The following is a 15933-nucleotide window of genomic DNA, read 5'->3' as shown; positions in this document are numbered from 1 at the left end:
AGAGAGGATAGGTTTCCTGAGGAAGGTGGGATTGTGGCTGTTAATGAGTTTCCTCCTAGATTGAGGATTTCCAACTATTGAAGAAGGCCAAGTTGGGAAGGGATGACATTGCTCTAGAGGTTATGGGACAATATGAGAGCATGGAGAGAATGGCAAGCAGTCAAGGTAGTGGGAATGGAGCCTTCCAATTGATTTTGAGACAACCTAAGCACTCTAAGATGATGCAACCTCCCCAATTTGGGAGGAATGTGACCATGGAAGGTTTTGTTCCTGAGAGAAAGTACTCTAAGGAAAGAGAGATTTCCAAGGAAAGGAGAGATCAGTCCCACTAAAGACATGCTAGTGAGATTCAAAGAAACCATGTGGTGGTGATGGTGAGAAGAGCAGAGGATTCCAGTCCAGTTACAAAAGGAGTGAGGAGGAGGAGAATTCCAATCAAGCAAGGAATTGTAAGGGTCCAATGAGAGGGAGTTCCTAAAAGCCAAGAGGGCTTCTTCATCAGAAGAATTATAAGAAGGTAGCCTATAGAGGAACAAGATCATTATTAGAAGGGAGAGACAAAAGAAGCCATCTTCATATACATCTCTATTAATAAAAATCTCACAAACAACTAATAGAAAAAGCTATGCAAGTGGAATGGGTGTGTTGTTTGCAAGCTCTCCGCAATCTGATTATAAAGTTGTGCAGACATGTTTACTGGTTGAAATTGTTTTTCTCTTTGGCCTGCCAATTATGGAACGAAGTCTACCGGGGTATAGAAAAAGCCAAGAAAATGGGAGGGAAGTTGGTTTACAAGTTAGGCATCAAAATTTCAATCACTTCAACTTCACCTTGTTGACTGTGGTAATTAAGTCCTCACATGCATAGAGACCACAATGGATAGAGGCATCTTTGTTTCATCCTTATTTAAATTTAGAACTAAAATCAAAAGTTGCAAAAACTTAGCCCACATAATGTTGGACAATGATAATTAACACTTGCATAGAATACAAATTAAAGTTTTGATTATTAGGTTTGAGTTTGAGTTTCTACATTATTAGGCCATAAAAGTTGATTTCATTCATTTATTTCAAGTTAGTTATTCTTCATGATGTCATGACTTAGTTATTCTTTATGATGTCATGATTCATATTTTCTTCACAAGACTTAGGGCCCATTTGGTCGTGGGCATAGGAATGGACAATAGGCATGTAATATTGGGAATAGGAATGGCTATTCCAATAACACGTATTTTTTGGAATGGGTATATGCTCATTTTAGAGGCAAAATGGGAATACGTATTCCTATTCTCTATTCCAAGTGATGAACCAAACAGAAAATGGAAAACGTATTCCAAATTTTCTATTCCTATTCCAGCAACCAAATGGGCCCTTAGGTATTCTTTATGATGTCATGATTTATATTTTCTTCACAATAGATAATATACTTTATTTTCAAGAACATCCTATTATTTACAAAATAAGTATATATATATATATGTATGTATGTATGTATGTATGTATGTATGTATGTATGTATTTAATATAGATATATGTGTTAGTGTAATTTTTTATTTTGCCTATTTTGCTAGGTTTTTCCTACACTTTTAATAATCTCGCTTAGGTTAATAAAGCATGTCTTATTAGGTGAATAGTTGTGAGGTGTCACCTTCCTACATGTGAGCATCCATTAGCTATCTTGGGAAGATACTTTGCTATCTTTAGTCCGATAGATAGTTGCTCCTCATTGGTTGGTGTTTCCACCTCCTCCCTCTTCTTAGCCTATATAAACATGCTACCTAGCTTGTATTTGCATCTCTTGTTTTTGCATCCTCTTAATGCTATTTTGCTTCCAGCATTTGCATTACTCTCTTGGAGACTAACTCTATGATGCTATTTTGATTTTGTATCATTTGCATTCATAGTTTAGATATTTATTCTTTGCACTAGTTTTCTGGGTTATTAATTTTATCAGATTCTAACATGGTATTAGAGTTTTTTTATGTGCAAGAGTAGATTTTAGTTTCCTTATTTGAGAGATTTGGGGGGGCTAATAAACTTTATTGTAGTTTTTTGAAAAATGAAGTATGCTCTTCTCTTGCATCTTTGGATGATCCTGAGAATCAGAAAAGTTTTGACAAAAATGATTTTTCTCTGGGGTTTCAATCTCAAATCTGACAACCAACTTGCATATTTAGAGTTTTCAATCAGTATTGTAGGTTCCAGCATGCCATTGATGGACTTAAGAAGCTGATCTAGCATTTGCATGTCATATTTTGGTTGCTGGGGTCATTTTTTAATTTTTGGAGCCATTTTTTACTATTAAAGGCGTCTAATTTACACTACAGTAGCATCTTTTGTACATCAACAAGAAAAACGCTTTTTGCGTTTTGTTTGCAGCCTCGAAAAACCATCTAGGTATCTTTTAGATTTTGCATGCAAGCTATATATTTTGCAGAATCAAGCATGAAAGGCTACAGCCATACCCCTCTCCGTTGGTAATCGCAGATTTGAACGCAGTTTTCAAATGTCTCATTCTGGCTCATACGGACTCCGATTTTGATGATTCTTGTTATGAACTTGGCTATTCTTTTGTGCTCTATCCACTAGTGGAGATTTTTTTTGATTTTCATGCATGAATTCTTTAGAAATTGTAGATTCTCAGCCGTGACTGTGCACAGTTCTTGTTTTGGAAACTTCGAAGGATCATAACTTTCTCATACGACCTCGTATCGAGGCGATTCTTTTTTTGAAAGTGCATGCTTTTTTGAGTAAATCACAGTGGTGCTATTTGTTTCCTTGATTATTATGCCCAAGTTTCACTTCTAGCATATGCTCTTCATGAGAGTTTGTAATGCATTAAAATCAAGACCACTAAGTATTTCTTTCTAGTGGTAGTTGTAAACGCACTAAAATAAAGTGTCAAATCATATTTCTTTGGGGGGGGGGGGGTTCTCTGATTGAGTGAAAAGGGGGGGGCATTGTCGTGGCTGGGTTCTCTTCTTTTTAGCATTTCTTCTCTGCATTTTTTCATCATGGATCAAACAAATATGTCCATCCTAACTCCATACAATTACTTTGAGTGGAAATCATGCATTACAATTCACTTAAAGAAAGCTGAACTATGGGACTTGAAACTGAACCTACTAAAGATGAAGGCAAGCCTAAGTGGTTTAACAAATGTGATGAGGCATATGGAACATTGTGTTTGTCTGTTTCTCCTAACTTGCTATTTCACATTGAGTCTTTGGATAAACCAAATGAAGTATGGACAAAGCTAGAGACACTATTTGGCACACAAGATTCAATGAGGGGTCATATGTTGGAAAATGAATTAATTAGTTTAAGTTCAGGAAATTTCAACACAATCCAAGATTTCTTCACCAAATTAAAATCACTAAGACTGTAGTTAAAACAATGTGGAATTGAAAAGAAAGATGAACAACTGATTCTTAGTATTCTCTCTAAGCTAAGTTCGGAATATTTTGTGTTTGTCTCTACCTTCTATGCTATTAAGGGTGTACTTGGTACTCAATTCACCATGCCATCTTTAGATGATTTTGCTGTCAATCTCACTCGAAAAATAGGACAAGCTAATCTAGATGGGCACTCTTACGTCCTCTAAGTCACATGCCTTAGCAGCCAACCAAGGCACAAAAGAACAACAAGGACAATGTAGTGACAACAATAGTAAGGACAAGAAACAAAAGAATAGCAAGGAGAAGAAGGATCAGATACTAGTTTCTTCAAAAGTAACTATTGATACACCATCTTCCAAGGGTGATAAGCCTAAGAAAGAAAAGGTCAAATGTGCCTATTGTAAAAGACCTGGTCATGATGAACATAAATGTTTGCAGAAACAACTTGATCACTTGACATACATTCTTGAGAAGAATAATATCAGTGTTCCTGAGTCTATCAAACAAAGTTCTAATGAAGGGTCTAACAAGGAAACAGAAAATAGCAAGGGGAAAGGAAAGGGCAAGGCTCTTTTTGCAATTGCTTCCTCACCATCCACTTGGGTTCTTGATTCAGGTACTTCACACCACATGGCTTCATCTAAGGAAGAAATTGCATCCTTAGAGCCATGTACTATGCCTTCTATGTTGATGAGTGATAACACTCCTGTTGAGGTGTGTGGGAGAGGGTCTGTTGATGTGGGGGATGGGACATTCCATGATGTTCCTTGTGTACCCTCAATGTCAACTAATCTCCTATCGGTATACCAGATCACTCACACAAGTTTAGGCAAGTAGGTTGAGTTCACTCCTAGTTCAGTGGAGATATGTGAGGTTCACAATGATTCTACAGTTGCAGTTGGGAGAGCAGATCATCAATCACAACTCTATATGTTTTCTCACTTTGTTCCTGATCCTCTTTTGACTATTTTTCTCACTCACTCTAATGATGTGAGCAGATTATGGCATGAGTGGTTTGGCCATCTTAACTTCCACTACTTGCATCAGCTTAACCAGCAAAGCATGGTCACAGGGTTGCCTTCTACTTTGACATTGGAGTCACTTGGAATACATGATAGATCTAATGGGTCAGATTCACTTGAGCAGTTTTCTACTTCCACTTCTGATGCAGAGAGTGATTCAGAGGACTCACCTCCTTCCTCTCCTAGTCATCATTCACAGGTTGATGATTCTCCTCTAGATTCTCCATCTTCTGGTCCACTTTGGGCTAGACAGACCTTGCAGTTTGCAGGTGATTGTGTTGGGGATCCATCAGACACCAAGCAAACTCATTCACAATTCCAGGATGCTTTGCATATCTTCATTGCTACTGCCTCAAATCCATAGTCCTTTCATGAGACTTCTGATATTTCTGAGTGGGATATAGCTATGCAGGAAGAGTATAGTTCCTCGATGAGGAACCACACTTAAGATCTTGTCCCTTTACCTAAGGGAAGAAAACTTGTTCGATGTAAGTGGATTTACCAGACAAAATTTCCAAGCTTTGCTAGGGGTGCGGGATGCTTCATCTTTTTGGGGGGCCTCTTCCTCTCACTTGGAGTCCTAATTTTCTTTGGGGAGTCTCTTTTCTCTCTCTTTTGGAGGAATTTTATGAACATGGGTACCTCATCAGGCTTGACTTGCTAGGACCCATTTCTACATCCACCTAAGCTTCGCTTATGAGGGGGTGTTAGTGTAGGTTTTTATTTTTCCTATTTTGCTAAGTTTTTCCTACACTTTTAATAATCTCGCTTAGGTTAATAAAGCATGTCTTATTAGGTGAATAGTTGTGAGGTGTCACCTTCCTACATGTGAGCATCCATTAGCTGTCTTGGGAAGATACTTTGCTATCTTTAGTCTGATAGATGGTTGCTCCTCATTGGTTGGTGTTGCCACCTCCTCCCTCTTCTTAGCCTATATAAGCATGCTACCTGGCTTGTATTTGCATCTTTTTTTTTTGCATCCTCTTAATGCTATTTTGCTTCCAGCATTTGCATTACTCTCTTGGAGACTAACTCTATGATGCTATTCTGATTTTGTGTCATTTGCATTCATAGTTTAGATATTTATTCTTTGCACTAGTTTTCTAAGTTATTAATCTTATCAGATTCTAACAATATGTATATATATGTATTTAATATAGATATATGTATATATATGTATGTAATATACATATATGTACACACACACACATGTATGTATGTATATGCATATGTATACGTATATATATACATACATACATATGTATATGTATTTATGTATATATATGTATGTATGTATATACATATATGTATATGTATATGTGTGTATATATATATATATACACAGACAGACATATATACATATGTATATATATGTGTATATGTGTGTGTGTGTGTGTGTGTGTGTGTGTATAATGTAATTTTAATATATAAAAATATTTATAAAACAAACATTAAATTTTATAAATTTTAATTTAAAAATACTTAAAAATCAATAAGATCTAATTTCCACAACTGATTAAGTATAGTGATCAACTTTTTTATTAGAATGTGTTAAATTTTTTACCATGAACGTTTTGAATCACACTATCATCACGATGAAAGAGAGAAAGAGATCATGTTTTGTGATTCGAAACATTGATGGTAACATTTTTAAGACAATCTGATCGTGAAGCCATTCACTAATAGAATTAAAAACTTACTTTTATATTTTTATTACTAATTTATAAATCATTTTTTTACTTTTAGAATTTGGCTTCATTTGCAACTTCTATTGTAAGAATTAAAATTTCACCATTAACATTTTTAATATTATTTAGTCTTATTTTTACCATTTTATTATTATTACTTTGAGTTAAAGTCAAAATTTATAGGTTGATGATGTGACATCAAAATATTAATTCTACATAATTAGATTTTGTTTTTTTTAATTGATGAGGCCTTAGAAATCATTTAATTGACGATAAAATTTATTTTACAACTTGGATTGGTGTGGGAACTTATAGGAAAGAATGAAATAAAGAGAACCTTTGGTCTTGCTCGAGACCATAGTTTATAAAAGTTTTAGAATACAAAATTGTAGAATAATTGCAATGAATGCTATAAATGAGACATGCCCTCATTTCTGATTACAATCAACATTTATATTTATTAGGAAATAAGTTACAAGAATAGTTGTTTACATGATAAATATTTCGCAAAAGAAGATTTGGTTAGATGAATGCTTATAACCTTGAGGCCTTGAGAATTGTTCCTCAAAGACTTGCATATTACAAAAAAAAAAATTCCAAAGCAATAATGAAGAATTGTCTTTTCAAGAGGAACAAGAACCACCGATACAAAGAAACAAAGAAAACAAAGAGGAAGAATTGGAAAGACAAAGAGAACGAATGAGATAGTTATGCTCAAGAAGACAATTAAATTGTGAAGCTACACCATCTTCCAATGTTGGAGTCATATCATCATCTCATGTTGAAGAGACACTAATTTGTACATTCAATGATGTACACACTCCATCATGTCATGTTAAAGGCACAACATCAACATATGAAGTAGGTGATATTCCATCTTTTGCATCTTATTGCCAAGGCACAACATCTTCGATTCAAGGTACGCAAAAGACTCAATCTTATGTTGATGTTCAAAATGTTGAGAGAATGGAAGAGATTATAACACCTAGAATTTTTTTTTGAAGACCAAAATATTTGATTGATATTGATACTAACATTTTGAAATCAATGCCTGACAAGATTAGCAAGCGTACTTGTCAAAGAAAAGTTAATCATATGTGGAGATTATTCTTTGAAGAATTAAATATTATAGGTCAATGCCAATTATTTGTTGAAATGATGAGAAATTTGAAATTTAGGCCTATCATGAAGATTCTTGGGCTAAGAATGATGGATGATTCAAATGAAAAAAGCATTGTAAAGAATCTAATGAGTGCTTATGACAAAGTGGGTTCTAAATCACACACCAAAGATAGTAATATCACAAGATGAGTACTTACATCGACAATAGTAAGTACCTAAATGAAGAAAGTTTGACTCATGAGAAAGATAAGCAAAACATTAAAAATTGGTAGAGTTACTCTAAGGAGAGCCATGCTAAGGCGTGAGAGATTGGAAGATCCAACAAAAAAATGAGTTATGGACATTTAGCAGTAGACTACCATGAAAGGATAAAGAAATTAGTGAAGCTTTGAAATCATTGATTGAAGATTTTTGGATAAATAACACACTTGTTTCCCCTAATCAAAGAGATGTTGTAAAAAGGAGGATTGGTAGCCAAAATTGCGACCCACATGCAAAACATTTTTTGGACTCAACTCAAACACAATTTTTTGCAAAATTTATTGGTATGTATCCTCAAATTTGAATAAGTCAAAGATTTTTTGAGATGGGTCAACCTTTTTATGTGAAGATAAATCATACATGCACAACTTGTTGTTGTAGGATACATATTAAATTTTCTAACCATTTTGATATTTTAAAGCATATATGCGTGTTTTTGCATTTTAAGTTTTTTTTGCAAGATTGTGACATGAATGAGCCACCTAGATCTTCAAGGGAATTTATATCCAACATTTTAAGTGAAATAGAGGAAGACCAACAATTTTAGAAGACATCATGCATGGATGGTAAATGCTTATTTTGTGGTTCTTTGCAATTTTTATCAACTTGTGGACATATGGATAGTACACATCCAATTGGAAATGAAATAGTAGATTACGGAAAATATAAGACAATGACATATGCTCTAAAAGATGGGAAATAGGGTAAAAGATGTGATTTAGTCATTGAAAAGATTTTAGTGTATGAGTTCATGAAGATTTTTCATGAAAACATTATTTACGAGTATGCAAGGAATACACATAGAGCTCGACAGCTAGATTTGCAATTCAAGTTGTGCAAGGATACGTTTCCATTGGATACCATTGTTTTAGTTGTAGACTTCACAGAGAACTACACACTACAACCACAAAATGAGGTGCAAGCAAAGTGTTATACTTGTCAATAGGTTTCCATATTTGTTCACATAACATTCATGCATTCACCTACAAGTACAGAGGATGACAGGAAGATTTTGAGGGAATGCCATTTTTACATCAGCGATGATCGATCACATTCTACAGAGTTTGTACATAGTTTTTTTCAACTATTTTACAAAGATTTTGCAATCAAGGGCATACCATATCGTCAGCACATTATTTGGTTAGATGATTGCACATATCAATTCAATAATGCATTAATGTTCTATTAGTTGAGTAGGATGCACAGGTTGTCTAGAATTCAATATATGTGGAATTTCATAAAGGCTGATCATTGAAAGGGAGAGCATGATGGTGCAGTCACATGCATCAAAAGAGCCTTAGCTCATGAAGAACTAAAGTACAAAGATGGAGCAATATTGACAGATGAAAAATCCATCGTCCAGTGGTGTAACGCTACAATGGGTCTAGGTAAGGAAGGTGAGTCTATGGCTTGTAGATTTTTTTGGTTGATAGATAATACTGACATTGCACCATATGAGGATTGCTGCACACTAACAGGATCAAGTGATTTGCACTCTTTTAGAAGCTCTGATGTAGGTTCATGGAGTATCCACACATGAAAAATGGCATGCTATTTTCCATCTTGTGTAGAGGAAACTGGGATGAGGTTGAGTTGACTGAATGGGTGGACAAATGGGATATATGGGTTTTGGACCCAATTGACACCTATCGTCCCCCATAAGCACTAAAAATGGTAGAGATGAATTTGTCCATTGAATTTGACCTCTTTTTTGATCTAGTGCAACCTGGTAATATATATATATATATATATATATATCTTTGTAATTTCAATATGTAACTTTATAACTTTTACCTAAGTATTTTTTGAATTAATGACTACATTTTGTACATTTATCACTGTAGGCCATATTTTTGTGGTTATTGCACTTGAAGACAATGAAGAAAGTGTAGACACCTAAAAACCTTTAGAAAATAAAGTATTTTTATTTTCAGAAAAATTCTTGACGACATCATCATTTATTAATTAATTAATTATTTAATTAATTTATTTATTTTTATGCCATTAAATCCCTTTATCTTAATTAAAAATATTTAATTAAAGAATACCTCCCAAAAATGTTTAAATCTTATTTAAACATTATTTTCTTATTTATTAATTATTTAATTAATAAATTGACCAAAAAACTCAAAATAAATAAAAAAATTATTTTTTACCCAAAACTTGGCCAATTTTTTTAAGATCACTAACCTCTTCCAAAATCTTCTAATCCTTCTTTAATTTTGATTAAAGGCTAATCCCATCATTTCCTACCCCTAATCCCAACTCAAAATATTTAATTAAGATTAAATATTAATCTTCCTGTTTATTAAAAAAGTTTTAATAAATATCTCCTCAACCCAAACCCTTGAAATAAATAAAACTTTATTTATTTCCTAAAAATCTAATTTATCCTCATCCTAAGAAGTTCTAGACTCTTCTAGAAAGTCTTCATCCTCATCCTAGGAAATTCTAGACTATTCTAGAAAGTCTTTATCCTCATCCAAAGTCTAGACTCTTCTAGAAGATGTCTTTAAACCTAATCCTAATCCCCTCCTAACCTTGTCACATTCTCTAAACATGGGTTAAGACTTACTAACCCAAGCCAAAGTTAACAAATATCTCCTCCTTCACCCACCCTCATTAAATGCCATCCACTTGCCTATCCCTAAGCTAATCCTAAACCATCCTAATCCATCCTCTAATCATTTGCACAATCCTAAGCAAGCTTAAAACCCTCCTAATCAAGCCCAAGTCAAAATTTCTCTCATCTCCCTCAAAATATCTCAACCATAAAACTTTATGAAGCCCACTAGGCCATAAATGACTCTTCCAAGCCCTTTTATTGCTCTTACAAGCCATTATGAGGGTCTTTATGAAGATTTTATCCCTTGAGCCTCCTTTGTTGACTCATCCTTCCCCTTTCCCCCATCCTCTCACCATGTGACATGTGTCACTCTTTGATTGACTGTAAGGAAGCACAATCCATGTGCTCTCCTCTCATGCAATCTGAGCCCTCCATGAGCTTTTTCCCATCCTTGCATCTTAGCCCTCAATCCCTCAAGCCTCTTGCCTATAAACTGGATCCTTCCCCTTTGCAAAACAACACAATCCATGAAGTAAAGTCATAATGCCATTTTGAGAAGCCATTTTACATCAAAACCATACACTCACACCCAAATTCCAACTCCATTTGAAGCCCTTTTTGAAGCATAAAGCTTGAGCATACATCCTATCTATTTAGACAAAGCTACTCAACAAGAGAGCTTCTCATTGAGAGAGCCCATTAATGGCTCATATTCTCAATTGAAAGCTCATCTTAGTCTATCTTGAAGTTTACGGATTTTGTTTAGTTTGTAGAAGCTTTATTTAAATTTGGTTTCTATTAGCATACTAACATTGCTCATCTACAGAAAGGACATATTATTATTTGTGTCATTGTGTCAAAGCCAAACACAAATTGGATCACTAGGTTATAGATGGTGAAGGTTTAGAGTACCATATCAACATCGTGGTTGTAACTAGCACATCGCTTAGACAATATTTTATGAAGAACCCTAACTTGTGGTTATTTGAGGATTGGCAAATAGAGAAGAATATTCTTCATTATTCAAACTTTGTTGTCGCATCAAATGTCCACTTGATAAAATATGGTGGAAAACCACATAATGAGACTCTTTGGAAAGTTTGTGAGTCAGACCACGAGGCAATACTTGATACATTAAAATGAAGAGCAGATCTAGTTTGTTCATTAGATTGAATAGAGAGAGAGAGAGAGAGAGAGAGAGAGAGAGAGAGAGAGAGAGAGAGAGAGAGAGAGAGAGGTCTAGGGCCACCTCGAATCATAGGGCCTTCACCTTTTCATTTTTTTTGTGTTATGCTCCAAGTGAGCCTTGTAAGTAGAATAAGGGTCATTGGACCTAGGTGTGGTAGTTAGGTTATTGGATGTCATTTAATGTCCTTACAAGAGTCACTATTTTGGCCTAAAAATCAAGGCATACCTTGTCATAGGGAAATGAGTAACCCAAGGGATGATTCATTAGCTTAGGGAAGGGTCCCTAGCATGGAATTTCTAAGGGATAGCCTAAACAACAAGTTAGAAGTGTTAAGAAGAGCAAGCAAGAAAAATTTCAAAAGTTGCTATATTGCAATTTTGCAATGTTTGTAAAATGCTGATTTTGCAAGAAATTGTGGATTTTCCTTTTAAAACTTGAAGGAGGCTGATGCAAACCATAAGGATGAAGGGGCAAGACCTAGGAGGAGATATAAAGACTTTCCAAAACCTGAAATGAGAGAAGTTAATATCATTATGTATGGTCAACATGCTATAGCATGATATTTGAAGGCAAAAATATTGAGTTTTTGAGTTTTAAGACATTTTTGACATTTCTTTTGTAGACTGTACTAGTTTCCATCGTAGATCGAGTTGTTTAGAACATTTTTTTTAAGGAATTTTTGTTTGATTGTCTTTCTTTTCATAGTTTTAAAAATCTTTCTCTTTTCACCAATCTGATGTCCTGTTTCAACAGCTTGTATTTATAGTGGTGTAACTCAGTATCCCATCATTGGAATTGTATGGCCTCTTGGGGATAGTGAGTATACACAATGTAATATATTGTGGCAAAAGCAAGTCCTACAAAAATTTGGTAAGCAATTTTAACCTCTTTCCCTAATCGAGCTAGAACATGTCTGGCTAGGGAATAGTGTTGTAACAGAGCTTATTTCTTGCAGGGATTGTGGATTTTTTTTGAAGAGTGAACATGGAGGTTGTAGAGGAGTGATAGGAGACCCCTTGGGTGGAAGGTGAAGGTGTTTCCAATCCATTAAGGCACCCTAAAAGACCAAAAAAAAAGTTAACCTTGTACACCCTCTAAAACCCTCAAAATTAGCACAAGGACTATACGGCCATTCTAGGGTCTAAAACCTAGAAAATCTCAAAGCTCTCACAAAATGAAAAGAGGTCCATGAAGACACCTTGGAAGGTTTAGTGGAAGAAAAGTGAGAAAATTCCTATTTTGTAGGTGAAATAGGGCTAATAAGGGCTCTTCCTTGTAGCCCTGTTTTAAGGAAAAAGGGTGAAATTGGTAGAGAAGATAATAAAAAAGAGTTGTTTTGGCATACTAAAGCAATGCATTGCAAGGCTTGGTGACTCCTCCATGATATTGCAAGTGGTTGTGAAGAAATTGTCAAAAAGACCTAGCTTAGTGGGAGTCCTTGAATACTCTTCATTCAGAATGGTAGCCTGGCAGTCAGCAAGTGCATCCAATAAAGAAAAGGAACATCATTGAAGGATATATATGCATATATGAACATTAAAAAATTAAAAATATAAGGGAATAGAAATATTGAGTATTGTATACAATAAAGATTTTTCCAAACCAAAGGCAATAATTCATTCATAATAGTCAGACAATTAAGAACCAGATATATATATATAAACTAGATTATTCTTACATATGTATACAACATTATTGATCAAATCAGAATTAGCAAAATGATATTGCACATAATCTCCATTACAACAACATGGAGGCTTTGCATTTTTAATAGTTATATCTTTAGTCCCAAAAATGTACATTACATATATTGCTCACTAATCCTTTACAATAGAAAATGTTTACAAAAAATGGCAAGTACTTGTATGAGGACGTTATATATTATAGAAATCCCACACCAAAGTAGCTAGCTAGCCACTCAAGAAATAGCAAATGAATGCAAGTAGTATCATAAAGATACCTTAATAAACTAGTATCCCCTTTACTCAAGCAACATCTTGGTCATTGATGTAGTAGTAGGTAGCATAAGTCTTCAAACAACAAGGAATGGTATAAGTTCTCAAATTCCCTCAACACCCAAGGTGAAGGGTCCTAGAGCCAAATACCTATCACAAGTATGGAGATGGATTTATAGGAAGGTTATCACAAACCCAGAAGAAAAGGTAACCTAATCACTAGGTCTACCAAATTTCTAAGCACCAAAAATTCAAAATGCACTAATGGATTCCCTTAGCCAAAGAGGGATCAAACCCCAAAAGCTGGATACAAAGACTAGGGGTGGCCTAAATTCATTGATATGGCCTATTTAGGTCCTAATCAACATGAATCAATGATTCATTTCATCAAAGACAACTTATATCATCAAGTTGTTTTGAAAACCAATTAATTGGCTTGTAGCCCTCCTAGAATGAGAATGAGGCATAAGTTTGAATTCTTCCAAACAACATGGTGAATTGACCATGGATTTAGATACCCTTTTGGGTTTTATAAAACATTCCAAAGCACCCCAGGATGGAGAGGAACAAAGGTTGATGTTGTTGCAACATTAGACTGGATTCCTAGGCCTAATTAGGGCTCCATTTACTCTATAAGTGTGTTTTGTACAAAGGAGAAAATCAATCCAAATATTACCATATGTGGGGGAATTCAAAAGAAAAAATAAACCAAGTTTTTAGCCTCTGATGAATCCAACAACTCAAACTAGAAGGGATTGTTACAAACGATGTATGGTGTACTCATGGTGATGCACACCTAGGGTATGGTGGCAAACTCAACTCCTTGCACTTCCTGAAAAAAAACTTGTAGAATCTGAAAGCACATTGTTACACCTTGCATTCCACCAAAGGGCATTAATTTCCCATGGTGGAATGTGTCAAAATGACCCAGCCCTAGCAAAGTGTTGATTTCTAGGCTGAATCCTAGGCAACAAGCAACAAAATTTGATAACTTTCAACCTATGAAGAATTAGAACATGAGACTTGATGGAAAATGAAATAGATAAAATTATCAAACTTTTAGATCCATTGGCACATTCCCTCTTTTCTATACAGTTTTGTACAATGGTCTGGAACACATGTTTTGCAAAGAAAAATGCTGATTTGTATTGATTTCAATGCCAAATTACAATTGTTCTTGCTATCATTAGTCTATAAGGATTTATAGGACATCTCTAATGGTTGCATGGTCAATTTAAACTACCTAGACATTGGAGGAAAGGATTTGAAAGTATTTGACACTTTTTTGCAAAGTTGCTCAAAAGTTGCTAACAACTTTTGAGCATTTTTTGCAAAATTTGCAAAAATGTAAATCTGAAGACCAAACTTGGTCCAGACATAAAGTAGGTGATCCAACATGAATCTAGTTATTAAAAATAATTAAAAACCTAGAATCCTATTCATTTTAAAGGCGTATTGATCATATTTGGTCTTAGTTACCTAGGGGCTCATATTTATGCCTAATCTTGGAACTAGGCCTTACAACTAGATCAATGTGCCAACCTATCCTAAGTGAACTATCTAGGATCCTTAGGTACCTTCTTTGATGAGTCTAGAGTGGGTGCTCCTTCACCAATCATCTACTTGATTGGGACATGTTTGGAAACTGACAATCCCCATTTAAACTCAAGTCTCCATTTAAAGGTGGCAATGAGCTTTTTGTTGTTCTGTTAAGATCATTAATATATTTTGACGAGAACTTTGAGGTATCATGCCCAGCTTGAGTATCCTGGCTTCCCAAGTCTTGTAAATTCAAGGCCATTGATGAATAGCCATTTCTAATTGAAACATTTGTGGTGTTGGAATGAAGTGCATGACTAGATTCTTTGCCTACTAATGAGCCAATTTGAGGCTTCACTTCACATTGCTCCATGGATAATTCTATAGCACTTGTTACTTCTCTATCTGAAAATTTTGTCTATGTACATGTGCACTCTTTCCCAATAGCTCTAGGTTTTGTCTCTTCATCCTAAGTAATTGGCATACCCTAGATGGAATAAAGATAACCATTTTCTTCTAAAATGTCCTTTTCTCTCAAATTAATCTCTCTATAAAGAAGTTTTTCTATATCTTCCCCTATATATTTAATAGATGTAGCTACAATTCCTCTATATATATTCTTTTGTATATTAAGCTTTCCTCCATAGGAATGAAAAGGCATGGAGATTCATGCCAACTGTTGGTCACTGTATTAAAAAGGTAGTTCTTGGCCATGCCACTAATGGGAATCATTTCAATCTTACTTTTAGAATCGATACCTCATTTTTCTTGAAAGAATAATATATATTGTTTTCAATGTCTTTGAAATATCTATCTCTGTTAGCTAATTGTTTATTCACTGCCTTTCAGTATTCATGGAAAACTAAGGTATTTGGTTACCTAGGTCCTACAAATCTTAACTAGGGTCCTAGAATAGTACTAGATGGACCTATTTGACCTAAATATGTAAAGAGCAAAAATTGCTCAAAAGTTGCAATGTTGCTCAAAAAGTTGCTCGAGAAACTTTTGCAATGGAAGTTTGGGAAGTTGTAACTATGCATGCTTGGGCCTATGAGCATGGGAAACATATTTTTGAAGGTTAGAAGGTTTCTAGTCAGATCTACATTTTTAAGTAACTTTTACAACTTTTGCAATTTTGTACAAAAAAGTGCAACTTTTGCAAAGTTCACTAGATTTCACTTTTAGGACTTGGAA

This window comes from Cupressus sempervirens, chromosome 6 (assembly GCF_028749045.1).
Source record: "Cupressus sempervirens isolate cs-2001-9-10 chromosome 6, ASM2874904v1, whole genome shotgun sequence".
NCBI classification, from domain to species: domain Eukaryota; kingdom Viridiplantae; phylum Streptophyta; class Pinopsida; order Cupressales; family Cupressaceae; genus Cupressus; species Cupressus sempervirens.
The sequence above is the reverse complement of the archived record's forward strand: the minus strand, read 5'-3'. Positions refer to the sequence as shown.